The sequence below is a fragment of the Ahaetulla prasina genome, chromosome 13, assembly GCF_028640845.1.
Source record: "Ahaetulla prasina isolate Xishuangbanna chromosome 13, ASM2864084v1, whole genome shotgun sequence".
NCBI lineage: Eukaryota > Metazoa > Chordata > Lepidosauria > Squamata > Colubridae > Ahaetulla > Ahaetulla prasina.
The window spans coordinates 7,313,556-7,338,110 of record NC_080551.1 but is presented as its reverse complement, the minus strand read 5'-3'; the positions used below and the strand labels follow the sequence as shown (position 1 = coordinate 7,338,110).

Genomic DNA, 24,555 nt, shown 5'->3' with positions numbered 1-24,555 from the left:
TATTATTATTATTATTATTATTCAGATTAACATACCAAAGGTAATGCTAACCCCCCAATATATATAGTAAACCAAACAATCTGTGGAGATTCTCAGTCATCCAGGTCACAACTTTTTTTTTTTTTTAAAAAGGCAACTGGATTGTTTTACCTTGAGGAAGAAGTAGAAAACATTTCGCTTCTCATCCAAGAAGCTTCTTCAGTTCTGATGGTGAGGGGACGAAAGAATAGATACTATCCTCCCATTCCTATCCTTATCCTTCCATCCCTCCACCATCAGAACTGATGAAGCTTCTTGGATGAGAAGCGAAACAACTTCTTCTCCTCCTCCTCTTTCTCTTCCTCCTCCTTCTTCTCCTTCTCCCCCTCCTCCTCCCTCCCCTGCTCCTCCTCCTCCTCCCTCCCCTGCTCTTCCTCCTCCTCCTCCTCCTCCTCCTCCTCCTCCTCCTCCTCCTCCTCCTCCTCCTGCCCCTGCTCCTCCTCCTCCCTTCTCCTCGCTCCTCCCCCCTTCCTCCTGCTCCTCCTCTTCCTCTTCTTCTTCTTCTTTCTCCTCCTCCTGGAAAAACAGTTGACTTTTTTTTTTTAAAAAATGGCACCTTTGAGAAAACAAGGTGCTTTGGTCAAAAATGAAAATAAAAATCCACAGGCAGCAGCCGGGGAGTAAGTTGTAGGAGAGACCAGCTGTTGGAGAAGGCGAGATTTGTCATCTGCCCTTTGAGGGTCTTCTGGGACCTTCTATCTAATTGCAGCATCTTTTGTAGATGCGAATTTCAAGGTTACACCTGGATGGTCAAGGGCAGGCCCAAGTATAATCGGTACTTAGATCATACATTAATCTGATTTGCCATCTATTAGGTTTGATTTCTGCATTCCTCGCCTGTTCCCTGAAGCCAGGATTATTGTGATAGTTTAAGATAATGGATTCCAAGGGAGGAAAGGTCAGGCAGGCATCGAGATTTGGAACCTTAAGATAATATGATTAATCTAAAAGCTGCTTTCCAAAGGGGGAGGGGCAGCCTTTAATATGCTTAATTGAGAAGACAAGAAGAGGAAGAAATGGACGCCGCAAAGAAAAGGGGAGAAGACAGGGAAGGACTCCGGTACCTCATTAACCACTCTAATGAATGAGTGTTATGGAGAAAATATCCCCATTTCATTTTCACACAAATGATGCGTACACACATAGGCACAGACACATTTTCTACAGGCTAGTGGGGGGGGGGAGAGTCTATTTATAATTTGAGCACCACACTTATGCAAGGTGACCTGATTGACCACAGAAAGACCACATCCTTCTTTGAAGGGTGAAGAAAAATGAAGTTCTCTTTCGTTTTTTTCCTGTCTGTTTTTCATGCAGTTTGGTGAAACTTAGCTAACTTTCTAAGTCTTTAAAAAGTTGGACCTGGTAAATATTTGGATAAGAGACGAGCAGGAAAGACTTCCCAAAGGGCCTCTGGTGGCTCAACGGACTAAGTCTGTCTGTTATTAACACAGCTGCTTGCAATTACTGCAAGTTCAAGTCCCACCAGGCCCAAGGTTGACTCAGCCTTCCATCCTTTATAAGATAGGTAAAATGAGGACCCAGATTGTTGGAGGCAATTAAGTTGACTTTGTATATAATATACAAATGGATGAAGACTATTGCTTAACACATTGAAAGCCACCCTGAGTCTTCGGAGAAGGGCGGGATATAAATTCAAATAAAAAATAATAATCTTGAATAGAATAGAATAGAATAGAATAGAATTTTTTATTGGCCAAGTGTGATTGGACATACAAGGAATTTGTCTTAGGTGCATATGCTCTCAGTGTACATAAAAGAAAAGATACCTTCATTTATTCTATATTGGGGAAATTCTACCTTCTCTCTCTCCCTCCCTCCCTCCCCCCCTCTCTCACACACAGACATATCTATCTATCTATCTATCTCTATATCATCTAGCTATTTCTGGCTATTTCTAGTTTCTCTTGTCTCTGTCTCTATCTCTGTCTCTGACTGGGAATTTGACCTCTTGTAATTCCACAGCCCATTACCATTACAGGAGGTCACATTCCAGAACTCAGGTTGTTTCCACACAGCCCATTACCCAGGTTGTTACAACACAGAAGACTAATAGGCACACAACTAGGACCACACCCACACAGGATGCTATGAAACAGCTGACTAATCTAAAAACATCCATTCCACCTACCAATCAAGATGCAGCCACACAGCCAACCAACCTGCTTACAGCAACAAAGCTATCACTCCCCACCTCCCCACCAGTATTTATAGAGAGACGGCAGCTCCGACCACGCTTTGCTCGCACAAGCACGAAGCTGTAAGCACCAGCCTGAAGATGACAAGTGGGACCTCATTGAAACGTCACCAAGATACACTCAACCTTACACGGGAAAAGACCCAAATATGCCAAGACCTCAGAGTTAACCAAAATCATCACTAACTTCCATTTATTGCTCCTTGAGTATACAACATTGTTATAGTTGTGAAATGCACATCCACACACACCCTCAGTGTGGAAATGAAGTCCTGTGGGGATGCATACATATCATAATAGAAATACACATATTAATTCAGCCTGGTGTAATATATATCGTATGCTGCTTTGGTGGTGGAATAAAAAGCACTAAAATAGTGACCCAACAAAATATTTTTTTTAAAAAAAAATGGCATTACTGTAGCAGATCTGATGTGAATCAGGACAAATGAATAATTGTTCTGGGCTGAAATTAGCACAAGGGTGGAGAAAACCATACTGAATTTGCAGAAATAAATCCCGCCGTACTTTTCAGAGATGTTATTTTTGACATCACATTGGGATTCGTCTGAAAATGGGGGAGGGTGGGAAAGAAAGAAAATTTCATTAGGAAACTGAAAAGATAGATTCAGATTTATATATGTAAATATTCCAGCCCCTCCTTCCAAAAGGGCTCTACAAATACTATAGACTGTTATCCTCCAAAAAGGGAGGGAGGGAGGTAAGAAGAAAGGTAGATCGAAAGAAAGAAAGAAAGAAAGAGAAAGAAGGAAGGAGAGAAGGAGGAAGAAAGGTAAGAGGAGAGGGGGGGAGAGAGGGAGAGAGAGAGAGAAGGAAGGAAGGAAGGAAGGAAGGAAGGAAGGAAGGAAGGAAGGAAGGAAAGAAAGAAAGAAAGAAAGCAGAGGGAGGGAGGGAGGGGAAAAGGAAAGGGAGGGAGGGAGGAAAGGAAGGAAGATAGAAAGGGGGAGAGAAGGAAGGAAGAATGTAAGAGAGGAGAGAGAGAAAAAAAGCAAGCAAGCAAGCAAGCAAGCAAGCAAGCAGAGGGAGGGAGGGAGGGGAAAAGGAAAGGGAGGGAGGGAGGAAAGGAAGGAAGATAGAAAGGGGGAGAGAAGGAGGGAAGAATGTAAGAGAGGAGATAAAGAAAGAAAGAGAAAGAAAGAAAGAAAGAAAGAAAGAAAGAAAGAAAGAAAGAAAGAAAGAAAGAAAGAAAGAGAGAGAGAGAGGGAGGGAGGGAAGAAGACAATATTCTTCATGAAGACAATATTCTTGAAAAGCTGAAATGTTTTAGTTCTGCTACTTTATTTCAGATGACTTTTCCCACTGATGTTTCTGTATCATAAAAAGATCAACCTTCTTTTCCTTGTCTTCCATTGGAAGTTTGCCAGACATCACCACAAAGCTGAAACAGGATAGAAATTGCTTTTGAACATACATTCACAGCACATAAAAATCAACTATTGTTATCAATGCAATTTTTTTACAAAGGGGATCCCTAATCATCCCTTTGTCCCATAATTCACTTCATTGCTGAGCTTAAAATTTCTGCTGCTTTTCTTCCCTAAGGTTGGTCTGGTCAAATATATTTAGATGGAATTCAAAATCTGATGGGAGATGGGGAGGAGGTCAATACATGTTCAAAAACTGTGGTGGAAGAAGAAACAGGTGATCCAGAACGATATTTTTTCCTCCTATATTGGTGATTGAATCTTTTAATAATCATATTGCCTTCAGTAATTATCATGGCCCCACTAAGAGCTATCTAGATGTTTTGCATAGGCATTTAAGCATCATTTTAGTTTATTTGTGGATCAGATAATTATAGCTGGAGGTTTTAATTGAGTTTTAGATACTTCGTTAGATTGTACTCCCATTCTAGCTAAATTTAAGCCTTACACATGGAAAGTGTTACAGTCTTATAGTTGGCATCTAATTTAGTGGTGACTTTAAATATTCAGAGCAAGAATAGTCTTTTAAATGTTGAGTGGATGAACAAAAACACTTTTGTTTGCATTCTTTTCATTGCAATACATACTCCGGTAACACTATCGGTTATTATAATTGCAGAGTAGAAGAAAATATTTCAGATAGTTTTTCCCAGATTAATATCAATATAAATAGGCAGTTCAAATGATTACCATTATCTTGTCTGACTCGACATTTTGGACTGGAATCTGCATTTGTCTAGGGCAGGGGTCTCCAAACTTGGCAACTTTAAGCCTGGAGGATTTAAACTCCCGGGGAATTCTGGGAGTTGAAGTCCGCCAGGCTTAAAGCTGCCAAGGTTGGAGACCCCTGGTCTAGGGGTTGCAACTAATCAAATCCAAAACTCATGATGGGGGCTAATACATAATTATGTTATCTTTTTTCATATCATGTTAAGGATTTGTTCCTTTTTTAAATTTAAGGCCACATTTCATACACATGATTCTGGGTAGCTCACAATCAAATGCATGTATATATGTATGTATATATGTATGTATATATGTATGTATGTATGTATGTATATGCGTTTGTTTGTGTATGTATGTATGCATGTATGTATGTCACTTGTCAAGCTATTTTTGGAATAACCCTATAATATTCCCAGTATTAAAGTCTGCAAGGCAAGTTGGGGAACAAGAGAGACAAAAATAATCACAGGATATTCTTTGAAATAACCTCAATATGAAAATTACAAGTAAATCTCTGCTATAATATGGATTGGCAAATAGTGACGTTTTGCCCTAAAGTTATACAATTGCAGTATATCCAGATAAAACTTTAAATGTTACAGTTCAGTTTAGATTTGTTAGTGAGATCTAGAATGTCCTAATGGATAATAACATTGAAATGCATTTTGGATTGTTTTCTACCTAAAGTATTTCTAATGAAAAGTTAAAGAGCTGTTGGAAGAAATATCCATCTGGGTTCAGTTCCAAGTGGGGACAAAGACACTGGAAACATGGAGACTGCTTGGAAATATGGTTTAATGGTGGTCAGGATCACATGGCTTGAGATCCTGAACAGAAAAGGGCGAGATCCTGTGTGCTCCCTGGTTTTATGCTTTTTCTGAGCTTTGAATTTCCTGGGGCACAAGAAGAGTACCCTGATTGGCTATCAGACTCCCAGGGGGTGGGGGGTCTTAGCTAACATTGTAGGTTGTCCCTCAAGCTTGCCTGAGCCTTGCCATGTGGTGAGTTTCTGTTCTATTGTGTTGCAAATGATGGGGGGATTGAGTGAGCTTGGTTGAGGCTTTAATGGCCCATTGACAAAGGTGGGGAGAATGAGTTTCTACTTCTGACCCATTGACAAAGGTGGGGGGTGGCAGGAAGTTGCAGGGAGCTGCTTTGTCTTTAAAACATGTTTCTCCATTTCTCATCCAGGGAAATATATTCTGCCTTTTTAAATATTTTCTAAAATATTTCATTCTTCTAGGAGGGGGGTGGGTGCTAAATTCCTACAGAGCATTGTAGATAGATAGATAGATAGATAGATAGATAGATAGATAGATAGATAGATAGACAGACAGACAGACAGACAGACAGACAGACAGACAGATAGATAGATAGATAGACAGACAGACAGACAGACAGACAGACAGACAGACGGATAGATAGATAGACAGAAAGATAGATAGATAGATAGATAGATAGATAGATAGATAGATAGATAGATAGATAGATAGATATTAAAGTATAGGCCATGTGTAACTGACAGATTGGATGCCAAATTGTGATTTTAATAATGATTTTATCTGTTATCTATTATTTTATTCTAAAAAATTTAACTGGATATTCCTTGAGTGTTTTTATTAGTTCTGTCTCTCTGGTCTTTGACTGTAATAAACTTGATTTATATATATATAAGCTAGCTGATGAGAGCTAAATAGCTTGAAATAGATCTATACTAGTCTCTCTTTATTTTTTTATCAGCAAATACAAATTTGGTACAAAATAGTTTGTCGTGAATGTGACTGCTTGAGGGCTTGGAGTTGAAAGGCGAAAAGGAAGCAGTATGCTCCCTCCCATATTGGGGCAGACCAGGTGCTTCAACACAAAAACACTTTATATATATTTTATATATATAACAACTTGTGGCTCAGAGGTTAATACAACTGCCTAATATGCAGGCAGCCCAAGTTCGAATCCGATTAAGGGTATGGCTAGCTGATGAAAGTTAAAAAGCTTGAAATAGATCTATACTAGTCTCCCTTTCTTTATTAGCAAATATATATAAAATATATAAAATATATATTGTTGATCGGAAGGTCGGCAGCTCAGCTGTTCGAATCCCTAGTGCTGCCGTGTAACGGAGTGAGCTCCCATTCCTTGTCCCAGCTTCTGCCAACCTAGCAGTTTCGAAAGCACGTAAAAAATGCAAGTAGAAAAATAGGGACCACCTTTGGTGGGAAGGTAACAGCATTCCTTGCGCCTTCAGCATTTATGCCAGCCACATGACTATGGAGACGTCTTCAGACAGTGCTGGATCTTCGGCTTTGAAATGGAGATGAGCACTGTCCCCTAGAGTCGGGAACGACTAGCACATATGTGCGAGGAGAACCTTTACCTTTACCTTTTATATATTTGAGATATATATCTATTTGTAAGGACTTTAAAATAATTACCCCATATAAATAAATCAATGAACAAAGATCTTAAAATATATTAAGTAACTTTCTTAACTAGTATTAAGCTTCTCCTAAACATCAGAGAATGGTTTTTTAAAAAATTGAATGTCAACTTCATCACGTGTTAATAATGTCAGGAAAACCTATTTATATACTTTTCCCACTAGTGCCGTATTTTGGTTTAATAACCACACTTTTGTTAACATGGTTTTTGAATAAGTAATATGCTTTATTAAAATTTTAGGGTTTATCAAGAGATGAAGAAGTATAGATTATGGATAATAAGTGTGGCAAAAAAGATTAGCTGTTTACAATGGAATGAAAGTGTTACCCTGAATCTACAATGCAGCTACACCTGAGACCAGGTGTTCATTCTGGACTCATGAAGCGGCTCTTCATCAGCATATTGGCAAAACTGATCAATGTCATTCAGGATAGTCAAGGTTTAATAATTGCTTTAAAAATGGAGATTTTTTTTTACCATATATATTTTCTCTGTTCCTATTACCTTCCTTTCCTTGTTTTTTGTTGTGTACTTTGGAAGGCAGGCAGGCAGAAAGGAAGGAAGGAAAGAAAGGTAAAAAGAAAGGAAAAGAAATGAAGCGAAGCGAAGTGAAAAAGAATAAAAAGAAAAGAAGAGGAAAAAAGAGAAACAGAAAGTGAATGGGAAGGGAGAGAGGAAAGGAAGGGGAGAGGAGGAAGGAAGGAAGGAAGAATAAAGGAAGAAGGAAACAGTGTGAAAGAAAGAAAAAAGAAAGGAAAAGAAATGAAGTGAATGAAGTGAAAAGGAAGGAGAAAGCAATAAAGAGGAAAGAAGAGTAAAAAAGGAGAAGCGGAGGAACTGAATGCGAAGAGAGGGAGCGGGGAAAGAGAGGGAGGAAGAGAAAAAGGAAAAAAGGAAAGTAAGAAAGAAACAGTGTGGGGAAAAAGGGGAAGAAAGAAAAAGAAGTGAAATGAAAACAAAAGAGAAAGGAATAAAGTAAGAGGGGGGAAAAGAAACAGAGAAAGTACATTGGAAGGGAGGGGGAGGAAGGGAGGAAAGAAAGAAAGAAAGAAAGAAAGAAAGAAAGAAAGAAAGAAGGAAGGAAGGAAGGAAGGAAGGAAGGAAGGAAGGAAGGAAGGAAGGAAGGAAGGAAGGAAAGGCAGGAGGGAAGGAAGGAAAGAAGAGAGGAAGGAAGGAAAGAATGAAGGAAGGAAAGAATGAAGGAAGAAGAAGGAAGGAGGAGGAGGAGGAAGGAAGGAAGGAAAGGAGGGAGGGAGGGAAGGAAGGAAGGAAGGAAGGAAGGAAGGAAGAAAGGAGGGAAGGAAGGAGGGACCTTTTCATCGCTATCAAAGACCTTCCGTTGTCTCCTTCTCTCTCTCTGTCTCTAGAGACGAAGCTTTTGCCTAAGATATGATGGACTTATTCATCCCAGACGGAGGGCACATCATTCTCAAATGACTGACAAGCTTTCCCAAATGAAGGGCGAGCAGAGTGGGCTCTAATAGTGGTGGGCAGCCTTTCTAGTCAAACATCAAGGAAATTAATCTCAGCACCCTTGTACCTTTTGTCTGGAAATGTCATAAAGTAATATGAAAGGGTAACCCCCGGTTCTCTCTACAGCTGGATTTCAATAGATTTACATCCTAAAGGGCATGGAGTATTTTTTTTTTCTTTTTAAAGAGCGGCAATAATCCTGCTCTTGCACATCATCACGTCCAGGGACAGTTTGCAAGAATTCTGCCAATTTTGGGTGCGGGGGCCATTGACATTCAAAGGTTGGTACATCCTGGTGGGTCTCACAGCCGGCTCTTCTCAAAAGTTTTTTTTTCTCTTTCAATTAAAATATCATAACAGAAAAGACATCTTTGTGCTTTGCTCTTATTCAGCCCCCCTGGTTTTTTTTAAGACTCTCTTGCCTTTAGCATTCCTATTTTATTTTATTTTATTTTATTTTATTTTATTTTATTTTATTTTATTTTATTTTATTTTATTTTATTTTATTTTATTTTATTTTATTTTATTTTATTTTATTTTATTTTATTGCCACCCAACCCATTTCAAAGCAACTCTGGGCCATTTACAGCGTAAAAAAATTTAAAATCATCAAATATATGTGTGCGTGTGTGAGTGTGTGTATCTGTATACACCCAATAAAATCCCAATACAAACAGAATAAAATCATTGGATTTCTTGTCAAGAAAGAACTTGCCTCAAATTGTACTTGACTTCAGGAACATATATTGAAGAAAATATTCCTTACAAAATGCCAAGAAACATTGAATCTACCATCTTTCTCTTTTCCCTCGCTCTCTGTTCCCCCCATATCTCTCTCTCTCTCTCTCTCTCTCTCTCTTTCACTCTCTCTCTCTCCTCCTGCCTCCCTTGTTATCCATCCATCCATCCATCCCCCATCCTCTCTCTATCTCACTATCTCTATCATTTCTCTCTATCACTCTATTATATATATATATATATATATATATATATATATATATATATATATATATATATATATATATATATATATATATATATATATATATATATATATATATATATGAAAGGTTTTGGTTGTTCGGGTTTTCTCCCATGTAAAATTGGAAGTGTCTTGGCGACATTTCGACGAAGTCTCATTCGTCATCTTTAGGCTTCAGCTTCGTGCTTCTGGGAGCAAAAGCACCCATCCATCATCTATCTATCTATCTATCTATCTATCTATCTATCTATCTATCTATCTATCTATCTATCTATCTATCTATCAGAACTTTTGGTTCCAAATAAAAATGGACATTTGAGGCTATCAAAAGATAGGGTGCAGCACACCCAAAAATATTGTGAGAAACTATGAAATCATACAAGATGACATATCCTTCTCCTGAGCAATAACCTCAATTCCTCAATTCAGGCAAACCATAACATGCTTTATTTGATTGCAGCTTTGGGTGATGAGTGAGCCCAGCCATTGCGGTTTACTTAGCAATCTTTTATTTGTGAGCCACGGTTAAACTAAAAGCTAGCTGAGTGAAAGAAGTGGGATCTAGCATCTGATCAACAAATTCAAGTCATCCACCACCATCTGAAAAACTAAGGAATTATTTGCATTCTTTAAATTGCAATAAAAATAAGAATTTAGCTTGGTTTTGCTTCCCCCCCCACCCCCCACCCCCCGCATTTTCCGAATTGCAGAATTTTTTTGACCCCAATTTCATATCACAAGTGAATTTGGAAACACGCATACTTTGGACATTATTTCTAGACTTATAAATTATGCATTTTGAGTGTATTTTCCTGGAACATTTATTTCCGAAGTCCGTACAAGATTTAATGCTCAAAAGAATTTTCAAATCATGTGTGAATGGGATGGTAGGATCTTTCTGTGGCCTTTTATGGCAGTTTTATATTTTCTCAAGGTAAAAGACACAGCTGCTTTAAAGAGCTACAGATTATGCAAATGCTACATCTTCAGTCCTTTAAGCTTATCCTAATTATTTCTGAAATAGCAAATGCCAGGTAGAGACACACATACATGCATACTCATATACACCAGTGGTAGGTTTCAAATGTTTTTACTACCGGTTCTGTGGGTGTGGCATGTCTTGGTGGGTGTGGCTTGGTGGGCATGGCAAGGGAAGGATACTGTAAAATCTCCCTTCCCTCCCCACTCCAGGGGAAGGTTACTGCAAAATCCCCATTTCCTCCTGAACATCTGGGACTTGGGAGGCAGAGAATAGATGGGGGTGGGGCCAGTCAGAATTTTTACTACCGATTCTCCAAACTACTCAAAATTTCCGCTACCGGTTCTCCAGAACTGGTCAGAACCTGCTGAAACCCACCTCTGATATACACATACATACTTAGTGTTCTTTTCACTCCTGTATGTATTTTATGTACCTGTTTTGAGTCGCAAAACATCACATCCCAAAGTTCTAAAAAGTGCAGATTTAAATATGTAACCTTAGTCAAACTCACACATAAGTTTTGGAGGTGGACCTCTGGATAAATTTATATAAGCATCTGAAATAAACAGAAATCTCCTCTATGCGTAATCTGAACTACTTCGGCGCACAACAAGTAACAGCCAAGATACCTACAGCATCGTTTTAATTAAACCCTTTTCTTTGGGAATTCTTTTCAAATAGATGTTATTTGTCTCCGACTCTCAGCAGCCGCCCACAGAAAAAGTACAATCATTCCTCCTGAGGACAGGAGGGAGTAAAACCTTCCCTTTGATTGTCTGAAAGTTGAGTCATGGCAACTGGGCTTGCGTTCTTGTTGATTTGAGGTATTTCGCTGCTCATCCAAGCAGCTTCATCGGTCAAAGCAAGTTAATTGGGCAGGGTGGATTGCTGGAATATACTAACGCTTCCCATACCTTAAATGCATAACAGATTCAGAATCATAAAGTTTTAGGTGTTTTTCCAGTGAACGAGTCTATTGGGGCAACCTGGTCTTCCCAGCTATGGGACGGAACATACTGCTTCTGCTTTCACCTTTCAGCCCCAATCCAGGGGCCTTCGCAGGTAGTCGCTTTCCCGACAAACTATTTTTGTGTAAATATAAATTCAACAGTAGAGTAGAGTAGAAATAGAATAGGAATAGGAATAGGAATAGGAATAGGAATAGGAATAGGAATAGGAATAGGAATAGTAGAGTAGTGTAGAGTAGAGTAGAGTAGAGTAGAGTAGAGTAGAGTAGAGTGTTGTTGTTTTTCCTGGTGAGACCAATCTATCAGGACAACCTGGTCTACCCAAATATGGGTGGAGCATACTGCTTCTGCTTTCACCTTTCAGCCCCAATCCAGGAGCCTTCGCAGGCAGTTGCTTTCGTGGCGAACTATTTTTTGTGTTGAATTTTGAAAACTAGTTTGTCGCAAGTCCTATGCTTATCTACTCTGGATCTTTGCTCAATGTTTTGTCCCTCCGTATCTGCATTTTACATTCATTACCCACCAGGGCACGGATTCCCTCTCTCTGGCAGTACACAACCTCCTCACACTTGTTCTCCAACAGCCTCTAGGGAGCAAAAAAACCCACAACCCTCACTATCAAGCAATTCAGTGGCATTGGCTCTGTGTGTGAGTGTGTGTGTGTCTGTATGTGTGTGTGATGCTGATTTGTTACGTGTGTTTTCCCTACTTTTTAAAAATTTCTTAGTCCACACTTTGTTGTTCCCAAGGGCTAAATCGTATTTTAAGAGTCAAAACAGTACAATGGGTGGTAAGTTACACAAAGTAAGAATGCCTTGGATTTTGTCCCCCCTCCACTTTTTTTTTCTTCCTATTTTGGAGGAATGAGAGAGGGTGGGAATTGGAAGGAAAAAGAATAATTCCTTCTTCACTCTATTTAGATTCCGCCTCTCCTCATAACACTGTAGTTTTTGTGTGTGCTTGGCTCAAGTTTATGGAAAACTATCACAACAGTTTTCAATACTTGATCTCTAGGCTTACAAGCAGAGGTACTGAACTAGAGTTACAAATTGCCCATTTAGGAGCCGCAGTGGTACAGTGGTTAGAATGCAGTCCTGCAGGTTACTCCTGCTGACTGCTGGCTGCCTGCAGTTTGGCAATTCGAATCTCACCAGGCTCAAGGCTGACTCAGCCTTCCATCCTTCCGAGGTGAGTAAAATGAGGACTCAGATTGTTGGGGGCAAGAGGCGGACTCTGTAAACCGCTTAGAGAGGGCTGTAAAAGCACCATAAAGCAGGATACAGGTTTAAGTGCTATTGCTATTTATGATATATGATTGAGAAAAGTATGTAGAGAAAAAAGCTATGTAGAGAAAACTAAGGATTTACATTTAGGCAAGAAAAACCAAATGCACATGTGTAGAATAGCTGGTACCAGGCTCATTGTAGTAACTGTGAGAGGGATCTTGGAGTCCTAGTGGATGATCACTTGAATATGAGCCAGCAATGTGCTGCGGCTGCCAAAAAAGTCAATGTAATACTAGGTTGCATTAATAGAAGGATAGAATCAAGATCAGGTGAAGTTTTAATATCGCTTTAGAATGCCTTGGTAAGGCCACACTTGGAATACTGCACTCAGTTTTGGTCACCACAATATAAAAAAAAGATGTTGAGACTCTAGAAAGATGGTTAACAAAGTTGATTAGCAGACTAAAGGCTAAAACATGAAGAACAGTTGCAGAAATTGGGTATGTCTAGTTTAGTGAAACTTCTGCCAACCTAGCAGTTTCGAAAGCACGTAAAAATGCAAGTAGAAAAAATAGGGACCACCTTTGATGGGAAGATAACAGCGTTCCCTGCGCCTTTGGCGTTGAGTCATGCCGGCCACATGACCATGGAGACGTCTTCAGACAGCGCTGGCTCTTCGGCTTTGAAATGGAGATGAGCACCGCCCCCTAGAGCCAGCAACGACTAGCACGTATGTGCGAGGGGAACCTTTACCTTTACCTAGTTTAGTGAAAAGGACTAGGGGTGACATGATAGCAGTGTTCCGATATCTCAGGGGCTGCCACAAAGAGGAAGGGGTCAAGCTATTCTCCAAAGCACCTGAGGGCAGGACAAGAAGTAATGGATGGAAACTAATCAAGGAGAGAACCAACCTAGAACTAAGGAGAAATTTCCTGATAGTTTGAACAATTAATCAGTGGAACCATTTGCCTCCAGAAGTTCTAGGTGCTCCAACACTAGAGGCTTTTAAAAAGAAATTGGATAATCATTTGTCTGGAATAGTATAGGGTTTCCTGCTTGTGCAGCGGGATGGACTAGGGCAGGGGTCTCCAACCTTGGTCCCTTTAAGACTTGTGGACTTCAACTCCCAGAGTCCCTCAGCCAGCAAAGCTCTATCTCTGACAGCTCCATTCCCTCTTCCCACTCGGAGCTCTCAGGTTGCCTTGATGTTGACCCTGACTCCTCCTCCTCCTCCTCCTCCTCCTCCTCCTCCTCCTCCTCCTCCTCCTCCTCCTCCTCCTCCTCCTCCTCCTCCTCCTCCTCCTCCTCCTCTGATTCAGCTGGCAGAGGGGCCAGCAGCCGACAGGCCACAACAGCCTATTATTGTTATTGTTATCATTATCATTAGGGCCTCTGGTGGCTCAGACTGCTAAGACAGTCTGTTATTAACAGCAGCTGCTTGCAATTACTGCAGGTTCAAGCCCCACCAGGCCCAAGGTTGACTCAGCCTTCCATCCTTTATAAGGTAGGTAAAATGAGGACCCAGATTGTTGGGGGGGCAATAAAAGTTGACTTTGTATATAATATACAAATGGATGAAGACTATTGCTTAACAGAGTGTAAGCCACCCTGAGTCTTCGGAGAAGGGCGGGATATAAATGCAAATAAAAAAAATTATTCCAAACTTTAAGTCTGAAATTAAAAACAACGGAATGGGTTTTTCCCCCCTATAATCATCCTACATCAATTTTAAATTAAAAAAAAAAATTGTACCCCCCCCCCAAATGTAGCCCCTGGTCTCTTGATTCATGATGCTGAGTCTAATATTTAAATTATGGCTTTGTGAAGTTGAAATGCCTCTTTATCGCTCATTAAGCAGTTTGTTGAGTAAAACCGCCTTTGTAAGGGAAAAAAAAACCTGTCATTCAGTATTTTTTTTTTTATGAGTCATTCTTTTTAGCCAAGAGAAAGCTGGAAGCCAAGGTTTGGATATATAATTTGCCTAACACCAACATCAACATCAGTTTCTTCAATAATCTAGTCTCTTAAAGACTAAATCGTGGTTCTCAACCTTTATAGTGCTGCGACCCCTTTAATACAATTCCCCACGATGTGGCGACCCCCAACCGTAAAATTATTTTCGTTTTGAATTTATCGCGCCTGAAGCTGTATTGGCTAGCGATCTGAACTGCTTGCGATTGCCTTGAGGACGGAGGCATTAAAGCGGAGACTCCTCCCCTATTAAGTTTATGGCGCCTGAAGCCAGATTAGGCTAGCGATTGGGAGTGATTGCAGCTGGCTTGAGAGGGAGACATCAGAGCAAAGATTTCTCTCTTTTTTAATTCATCGCGCCTGAAGCCGAATTCGGCTAGCGATTTGAAGAGCCTGCAACTGGCTTGTGGAGTCAACCATTGGAGCACGATTCGTCGACTCACAAGTATACTTCCCATATTTCCGATGGTCTTAGGCGACCCCGGGCAAATCGTCATTCGACCCCCAACGGGGTCCCGACCCACAGGCTGAGAACCGCTGGACTAAATAGTCCCAAAGTTACTACATTTTTGACATTTATGCAGGAAGACCAAGAAACCAAATATAAATAGGTAGTAAGTACAGATAGTCCTTGATTTATGACCCTAACTGAGCTTAAAATTTTAAAACTTGCAAAATAAGTCAATCATTAAGAGAGTTGTTTGCTAAGAATTGGAAATGTGAGAAATTACCATTGCAAGATGAAATTATTAGGAAAATAATGGAATGTGCAGAAATGAGTAAATTGACATTTGAAATTAGAGAACAGGAAGAGAAACAATATTATAAGGTACGGGATTTATTTTATCAATGGCTAGAAGGAAAAATACATTAAAAAAGATCTGAGAGAGGTTTTTACAAGGAAAGAATTGTTGAATGACACAATTGATTTAAGAAGATGGAATGAATGATGCAAATAGATAAAATATTAATTTAGAATAATTTATATGAAATGAGAGAATGAAATATTATAGTCAATTAAAGGATCAATTGATTAAAATATTTTGATACATATTAGACTGACAAAATGTAAGATTAGACAAATTAATGATATGCATATGTTGAAATTGCACAAAAGATTTGTAATCAACCTACCGACACACCGTATTTGGATTGAAGATGTTTTTTTGTTTGTCTGTATTAAAAAATCAAAAAAATTCAAAAAAAAAAGAGAGAAAGAGAGAGAGAGAGCATGCCACAAAAGGTGGCCACATGACTGCAGAACACTGCAACCGTCATAAATGCGAGTCAGTTGCCAAATGTCCATATTTTGATGGTCCTTTGGGAAAAATGTTCACAAGTCACTTTTTTCAGTGAACAGTCACAAAACAAATAGAATAGAATAGAATAGAATAGAATAGAATAGAATAGAATAGAATAGAATAGAATAGAATAGAATAGAATATTTTTATTGGCCAAGTGTGATTGGACACACAAGGAATTTGTCTTGGTGCATATGCTCTCAGCGTACATAAAAGAAAAGATACCTTCATCAAGGTACAACATTTACAACACAATTGATGGTCAATATATCAATATAAATCATAAGGATTGCCAGCAACAAGTTATGGTCATACAGTTCATAAGTGGAAGGAGATGGGTGATGGGAACGATGAGAAGATTAATAGTAGTGCAGATTCAGTAAATAGTTTGACAGTGTTGAGGGAATTATTTGTTTAGCAGACTGATGGCCTTCGGGAAAAAACTGTTCTTGTGTCTAGTTGTTCTGGTGTGCAGTGCTCTATAGCGTCGTTTTGAGGGTAGGAGTTGAATCAGTTTATGTCCAGGATGCGAGGGGTCTATAAATATTTTCACGGCCCTCTTCTTGATTCGTGCAGTATACAGGTCCTCAATGGAAGGCAGGTTGGTAGCAATGATTTTTTCTGCAGTTCTAATTATCCTCTGAAGTCTGTGTTTTTCTTGTTGGGTTGCAAAACTGAACCAGACAGTTATAGAGGTGCAAACTCAATAATTCCTCTGTAGAACTGAATCAGCAGCTCCTTGGGCAGTTTGAGCTTCCTGAGTTGGCACAGAAAGAACATTCTTTGTTGTCCTTTTTTAATGATGTTTTTGATGTTAGCTGTCCATTTTAGATCTTGCGATATGATAGAACCTAGAAATTTGAAGGTTTCTACTGTTGATACTGTGTTGTCTAGTATTGTGAGAGATGGAAGTATGGAAGGGTTTCTCCTAAAGTCTAACCACCATTTCTATGGTTTTGAGTTTTAAATCAAGGCGTACCTGTATTGGAACAGAGTGTCTGCAAAATACCACTTGCCTGAAGAAGTTGTAAATGTTCCAACACTGGAAATGTTTAAGAAAATGTTGGATAGCCATTTGTCTGAAATGGTGCAGGGTTTCTTGCCTGGGCATGGGGTTGGACTAGAAGACCTCCAAGGTCCCTTCCAACTCTGATATTATTATTATTATTAAATATGGGCACAAAAGTCAAGATGGCAGCCACAGCAGGCTAACCAAAGTTGCAAAAAAGAACCTCAAACAAACCAGAATCTAATCACATCCTCTTGATTTTCTTGACCATACAGTGAAGACTTTCCTGAAGGAATATAGTGAATGAATTTGTAATTTTTTTCCCCACCTATTGCGCAATTGATTTATGGAACTCGTTCGCTTCAGACAAAATGGCTTTCAAAGAGGAATTGATAATCATAAGTAGAGGGGTGAACCTGTCAATTTGCTTTCTCCTTCAAGATTTTAATCAGAAACATTTTTCATTCTGTGAAGAAAGACAGTGTCAGGCTGCCTTGGATCCACAGTGGGAAGGGGACAGTAGAGAAGGGAGTATGGTCATAACAATGTTCTTTCATGTGAGATCAAGGTTGGGCTGCTGGCACCTGGAGGGGAGCGAACGAAGTTTGGCGGCAGCTGAGAGAGGTGATTGATTGGGTCATGTGATGTGAATACAGTGGCGGGATTCAAATAATTTAACAACCGGTTCTCTGCCCTAATAACCAGCTGGGTAGGCATGGCTCAGTGGTCACGTGACCATGCGGGCGTGGCCAACTCAATGTCACTCACGTCGATAGGCCTTAGCTGTTACAATGTAATAAGGGTTAGCCAGAGAGGGACCTTCAAACTGGGGTCCTAATGCTTTGGATATAAAGTTGGGAGATCTTGGGGCAGTTTGAGCTTCCTGAGTTGGCACAGAAAGAACATTCTTTGTTGTCCTTTTTTAATGATGTTTTTGATGTTAGCTGTCCATTTTAGATCTTGCGATATGATAGAACCTAGAAATTTGAAGGTTTCTACTGTTGATACTGTGTTGTCTAGTATTGTGAGAGATGGAAGTATGGAAGGGTTTCTCCTAAAGTCTAACCACCATTTCTATGGTTTTGAGTTTTAAATCAAGGCGTACCTGTATTGGAACAGAGTGTCTGCAAAATACCACTTGCCTGAAGAAGTTGTAAATGTTCCAACACTGGAAATGTTTAAGAAAATGTTGGATAGCCATTTGTCTGAAATGGTGCAGGGTTTCTTGCCTGGGCATGGGGTTGGACTAGAAGACCTCCAAGGTCCCTTCCAACTCTGATATTATTATTATTATTAAATATGGGCACAAAGTCAAGATGGCAGCCACAGCAGGCTAACCAAAGTTGCAAAAAAGAACCTCAAACAAACCAGAATCTAATCACATCCTCTTGATTTTCTTGACCATACAGTGAAGACTTTCCTGAAGGAATATAGTGAATGAATTTGTAATTTTTTCCCCACCTATTGCGCAATTGATTTATGGAACTCGTTCTTCAGACAAAATGGCTTTCAAAGAGGAATTGATAATCATAAGTAGAGGTGAACCTGTCAATTTGCTTTCTCCTTCAAGATTTTAATCAGAAACATTTTTCATTCTGTGAAGAAAGACAGTGTCAGGCTGCCTTGGATCCACAGTGGGAAGGGGACAGTAGAGAAGGGAGTATGGTCATAACAATGTTCTTTCATGTGAGATCAAGGTTGGGCTGCTGGCACCTGGAGGGGAGCGAACGAAGTTTGGCGGCAGCTGAGAGAGGTGATTGATTGGGTCATGTGATGTGAATACAGTGGCGGGATTCAAATAATTTAACAACCGGTTCTCTGCCCTAATAACCAGCTGGGTAGGCATGGCTCAGTGGTCACGTGACCATGCGGGCGTGGCCAACTCAATGTCACTCACGTCGATAGGCCTTAGCTGTTACAATGTAATAAGGGTTAGCCAGAGAGGGACCTTCAAACTGGGGTCCTAATGCTTTGGATATAAAGTTGGGAGATCTTGGGGCAGTTGCTCTATTGGCCAGTGCTAGGAAGATAGTAATGGAGGAGGGGGGGAGGAGGAGGAGGAGGAGGAGGAGGAGGAGGAGGAGGAGGAGGAGGAAAATAATAATAATAATAATAATAATAATAAGAAGAAGAAGAAGAAGAAGAAGAAGAAGAGGAGGAGGAGGAGGAGGAGGAGGAGGAGGAGGAGGAGGAGGAGGAGGAGGAGGAGGAGGAGGAGAAGGAGGAGGAAGGAGAAAAAGGAGGAGGAGAAAGAGGAGGGGAAAGAGGAGGGGAAGGAGGAGAAGGAGGGGAAGGAGGAGGAGGAGGAGGAGGAGGAGAAGGAGAAGAAGAAGAAATTCTTTGCTGCTAAACTTAGTTATTTATGTGGTAAATTTATATAGCTGCCCATCTCATATACCTGAGTCTGATGAGTCAACGATACAAAGACGATACCAAAAAAATAAAAAAAAACACTTTTAAAAACTTTAAAACCATTCAAAATAACATACTTTTAGTTAAAAGGAAAAGCATAGAGATAGACAGACAGACAGACAGATATTCCGTAAGATCTTTTGTATCAGCTTTCGTATCCTGAAAGCTTTACTTCAGTAGCCAGAGACATTTAATCTTATTGCTCTCATAAATGGATAAGTGAAAGAGACAGAAAATTTACACATTCTTAACGCAGACAGTTCCTTGGGGGATTTTGTTTTCTTTTGTTCTCCAACAATGTGGATGCTTTCTTTCTTTTCCTACAACTTCATCTCTATTGATTTTATAAAAAGCATTATCTATGGTAATCTACAACTTCACCCTCTCCCCCAGATGAAGTTATCACACTGTTGCACTTCTATTATTGTCCCTTGCACTTGAAGGATAAAGCTTTGCTTTCCAGGTATCTTACAATCATTTTAGGGGGAAAAAAAGAATTATTATTTAGTACAAAGAAATATCAAATCACTCTCAGGAAGAAGCCGGCATCTCCAAGCCCTCAAAATCTGGACCCGACATGAGCATTTTCTTAGTGTATTATACATTAAATAGAGGTACACAAATTAAAAAAAATAATAATAATTGCTTTTCAGCTCGAGATAAGTGAGATAAAATGTTTAGTTCAAACATTTAAACTAAATGTTTAAACTAAACTATTTAAATAGGAACTGGGCAATGCAAAAGGCTTTATATTGATATATTTTTTTCACCCATTTTGTGTTTTTACTATCGGTAAGCCACCTAGAATTGCTTCTCAAGAAGGCAGCTATATGTTCTAAAACAAGTAAAATAAAAATAAATAAATTATGCTATATCTCTGGCTTTTAGACTTTAGGTTAAAGTGACCAGATTTCAGCGATGGCAAAGCGGGACACCATTGACCGGGGGGGGAGGGGGGGCTGCGCATGTGCACTGAGTCTTGCCACCTGCCTGAAGGAGGAGGAGCGGCTGCTGCTTCTCCGCTCTTCCAGGAAGGCTCGGCTCTCCTCTCGGCTCTTCCAGGCAGGCTCGACTCTCCTTGGGTCTCCTCTCCGCTCTTCTCTTTCTCTCGGGTGAAGTCAAGCTGCATCTCTCCTCCCTCTCACGCCCCCTTCTCCGCCACTCCCTCTTCTCCGCCTCCTCCTCTTGCGTTGCCGCCTCCCATTTTCAGAATGGGAGTGAAACAAAAATGAAATCGGGACCTTTTGGAATTGACGCGGGACGCGGGACAAATTATTAAAAAGCTATACTATACTTTAGGTAGATGAAAGCTATCTGTAGCCTTCATTGTTCTCCACAACAATCCAACCCAATTGGTATTAAAAGTTTCGCTGTTGTTGTACATGTTTGCGTTCTACAGAACAAGGAATATATATATATATATATATATATATATATATATATATATATATATATATACATATATATATATATATATATATATATATATATATATATATATATATATATATATATATATATATATATATATATATAAAGCAGAGACATCACCCTGCCAACAAAAGTCTGTATAGTCAAGGCTATGGTTATGTATGGCTGTGAAAGTTGGACCGTAAGGAAGGCTGAGCGCCAAAGAATTAAGGCCTTTGAACTCTGGTGCTGGAGAAGACTCCTGCGAGGACTGCAAGGCGATCAAACTGGTCAGTCCTAAAGGAGATCAACAATGACTGCTCTTTATAACAGGGGTCTCCAACCTTGGTTCCTTTAAGACTTGTGGACTTCAACTCCCAGTGTTCCTCAGCCAGCTTTGCTGACTGAGGGACTCTGGGAGTTGAAGTCCACAAGTCTGAAAGGGACCAAGGTTGGAGACCCCTGCTTTAGAAGGCCAGATCTTGAAGATGAAACTGAAATACTTTGGCCACCTAATGAGAAGGAAGGACTCACTGGAGAAGAGCTTAATTCTTGGAAAGATTGAGGGCAAAAGAAGAATGGGACGACAGAGAACAAGGTGGCTGGATGGAGTCACTGAAGCAGTCAGCATGAGCTTAAATGGACTCCAGAGGATGGTAGACGACAGGAAGGCCTGGAGGAACATTGTCCATGGGGTCACAATGGGTCAGACATGACTTCGCAACCAACAATGTGTGTGTGTGTGTGTGTGTACATACACACATATTCACATAAATACACACACACATATACACTATATACACTATATATATATATATATATATATATATATATATGTATGTATGTATGTATGTATGTATGTATGTATGTATGTATGTGTATGTATGTATGTATATATGTATATGTATATATATATATATATATATATATATATATATATATATATATATATATATATATATATATATATATATATATATATATATATATATATATATATATATATATATATAGGTCTTTGTTGTTCGGGTTTTCTCCGTGTAAAATTGGAAGTGTCTTGGCGGCGTTTGACGAAGTCTCATTCGTCATCTTCAGGCTTCAGCTTCGTGCTTCTGGGAATGCACAATGTTCCCAGAACATTGCTCCCAGAAGCTGAAGCCTGAAGATGACGAATGAGACTAGACATTTTACACGGAGAAACCAACAACCAAAGACCTATATACAAACACCCGTGAAAACCTCAGAAAACAAATATATATATATATATATATTTATATATGTGTGTGTGTGTGTGTGTGTGTGTGTGTGTGTGTGTCTTTGGTTATTCGGGTTTTCTCCCGCGTAAAATTGGAAGTGTGTTGGCGACGTTTCGACGAAGTCTCATTCGTCATCTTCAGGCTTCAGCTTCGTGCTTCTGGGAGCAATGTGTGATTGCAGTTGTTTCTTCCTTTTTAACTGCTAGTGGGGGTTTGAACTGATTGGGTGGGAGCTTGGCTGTGCTCTGATTGGATGGAGGGTTTTTTTGTGCTCTGATTGGCTGGGGGTGTGTCCTGTGTTGGTGGGGGCTTGGTTGTGCTCAGTCTAGTCTGTGCTGCAGGGGGATTTGAGCTGGTGAGCTGCATAGCTGTTGTTTGGCTTTGTGGTGGTGCTACATCTTCATAGTGGGTGTCAGTCTGCTGCATGTATGGATTGGAGGGGTTTGAAATGGCAAACGTTGCAGCTGCAGTCTGGCTTCTGGTCCTTGGTTGTGCTTCATGATCAGTGTGGGTTTGGGTCTGCTTTCTGGGTGGATGTGTGGTGGTGACATCCTGTGTGGACCTCGTGAGTGTGGGTCTGGTGTCATTCCTCGTGTTAGGGACTCGTTTGTCAATAAGGGTGGGTTTCCAAATGGCTGGTAGGCGGGAGGTATCATCTCGTTTGTTCATGCTGTGTGGGCGTTTTTCTATCTCGATGGCTTCTCTGATTATTCTGTTGTTAAAGTGTTCAGTTTTGGCGATAGTTCTGGTCTTTTTAAAGTCAATATCGTGTCCTGTGGCTTTAAGGTGTTGGACCAGGGAAGAAGTTGGTTCCTCTTTTTTGACTGAGTTCTTGTGTTCTTCAATGCGTGCACTTATTCTTCTGTTGGTTTGTCCAATGTATGTGGTGGGGCAGGCGGTGCATGGGATTTCATATACTCCTTGATTTTCTAACTCAATTTTGTCTTTGGGGTTTCTTAGGATGGTGGATATTTTTCGGTTTGTGCAGAATGCTGTCTTGATGTTGTGTTTGTGGCGGATCTTGCTTATTCTGTCTGTGGTGCCTTTTATATATGGGAGGAGGGCTTTGCCGTTTTCTTGTTCTCTGTCTTGGATTTTAGTGGGGGGTTCTTTTTGGATTAGTTTGGTAATCCTATTTCTCTGGAATCCATTGGATGTTAGTACATTTGTGAGAGTGTGTAGTTCAGTTTTTAGGTGTTGTTTGTCAGCTAAGCTTTTTGTTCTAGAGATGAGTGTCTTGGCTACGGAGTTGATCTGTGCTGGGTGGTGGTGTGAGAGTGCGTGCAGATAGCGGTTTGTGTGTGTTTTCTCCTGGTAGATGGTGTGTCCTAGGGAGCCATTGGGTTTCCTGTAGACTAAGACATCTAGGAAGGGAAGTTGGCTGTTAACTTCTGTTTCCATGGTGAACTGTATTTTGGGGTGTAGGCTATTGAGGTGTGTGAGGAAGTTGTCAAGTTTTTCTTTCCCGTGTGGCCAGATTATGAAGGTGTCATCTACGTATCTGAGCCAGAGTTTGGGTTTGTGATCAGATTTTTTTAGTGCTTGGGTGGGAGCCAAGCTCCCACCCAATCAGTTCAAACCCCCACTAGCAGTTAAAAAGGAAGAAACAACTGCAATCACACATTGCTCCCAGAAGCACGAAGCTGAAGCCTGAAGATGATGAATGAGACTTCATCGAAACGTCGCCAAGACACCTCCAATTTTACGCGGGAGAAAACCCAAATAACCAAAGACCTACATACAAACACCCGTGAAAACCTCAGAAAACAAATATCCTTACTATTTATATTGATTATTTCCTAATATGATTTGATTGCTTATTTGTACCCTATGACTATCATTAAGTGTTTTACCTTATAATTCTTGACAAATGTAACTTTTCCTTTTATGTACATCGAGAGCATATGTACCAAAGACAAATTCCTTGTGTGTCCAATCATACTTGGCCAATAAAGACTTCTTTTTCTTATTATATATACACTATATATATAAACTATATGTATATATAAATGTATATATACACAAGTATATATACCGATAGCTAGCTAGCTAGCTAGTTAGCTAGCTAGATGATAGATAGATAGATAGATAGATAGATAGATAGATAGATAGATGATAGATAAATGATAAATATATGTCATTCCATCTTCTGAGACCTATTGTAGTAACACTGGATTTTTTTTCGTAGAGGACAAACTTACTCAGATGATCTCCATTGCGCCTTTCCAACTTGAGAGGGACACGAATCCTGTGGGCCACTTATTTTTTCATCTGATTTTTCTTCTTCTACTATCGAAAATGATGTGGTTGGAGAGAACGAACCATCGTTGGCATCCTATAAAACTTTTAGCAACGGGGCTAATGAAATGCAAAGCTTTCGGTGAGTCCAAGCAAGCCTTCCTATCAAATCATCTGAAATATTTATTTGTCCTCCTGAATAATTGATAGGGGCATCAGCTCTCCCGGTCAATTGATTTATTAAGGGGCTGTTCAGAATTAAACAGCTTAAAGATATTAGATTGAGCAGCGACCTTGCTTGTTAGCATATTCATTTACCTACGGGAGCTCCTATTAGAAATTGTTAATACATAACATTCCCAGTCATGGCCCAGATCTCCTCAAATTGCATTGACGCTGGGGCTGTTTAGCCACCGAATAACAGATTTGATTGAGTACTCGGGTCTGGTGTAATTAGATT

General features: G+C 39.9%; 2 long non-coding RNA genes across 2 annotated transcripts in view; one reads left to right on the top strand and one right to left on the bottom strand.

Moving 5' to 3' along the window:
• Positions 1–3,535: 3,535 nt before the first annotated feature.
• LOC131184839 (uncharacterized) overlaps positions 3,536–24,555 on the bottom strand; it is a 162,523-nt gene continuing 141,503 nt past the window's right edge. Inside the window, exon 5 of the long non-coding RNA XR_009152041.1 lies at positions 3,536–3,656. This is a non-coding gene — a long non-coding RNA (uncharacterized LOC131184839). The remainder of the gene's footprint in view (positions 3,657–24,555) is intronic.
• LOC131184838 (uncharacterized) overlaps positions 12,336–24,555 on the top strand; it is a 54,944-nt gene continuing 42,724 nt past the window's right edge. Inside the window, exons 1-2 of the long non-coding RNA XR_009152040.1 lie at positions 12,336–12,460; positions 24,046–24,237. This is a non-coding gene — a long non-coding RNA (uncharacterized LOC131184838). The remainder of the gene's footprint in view (positions 12,461–24,045; positions 24,238–24,555) is intronic.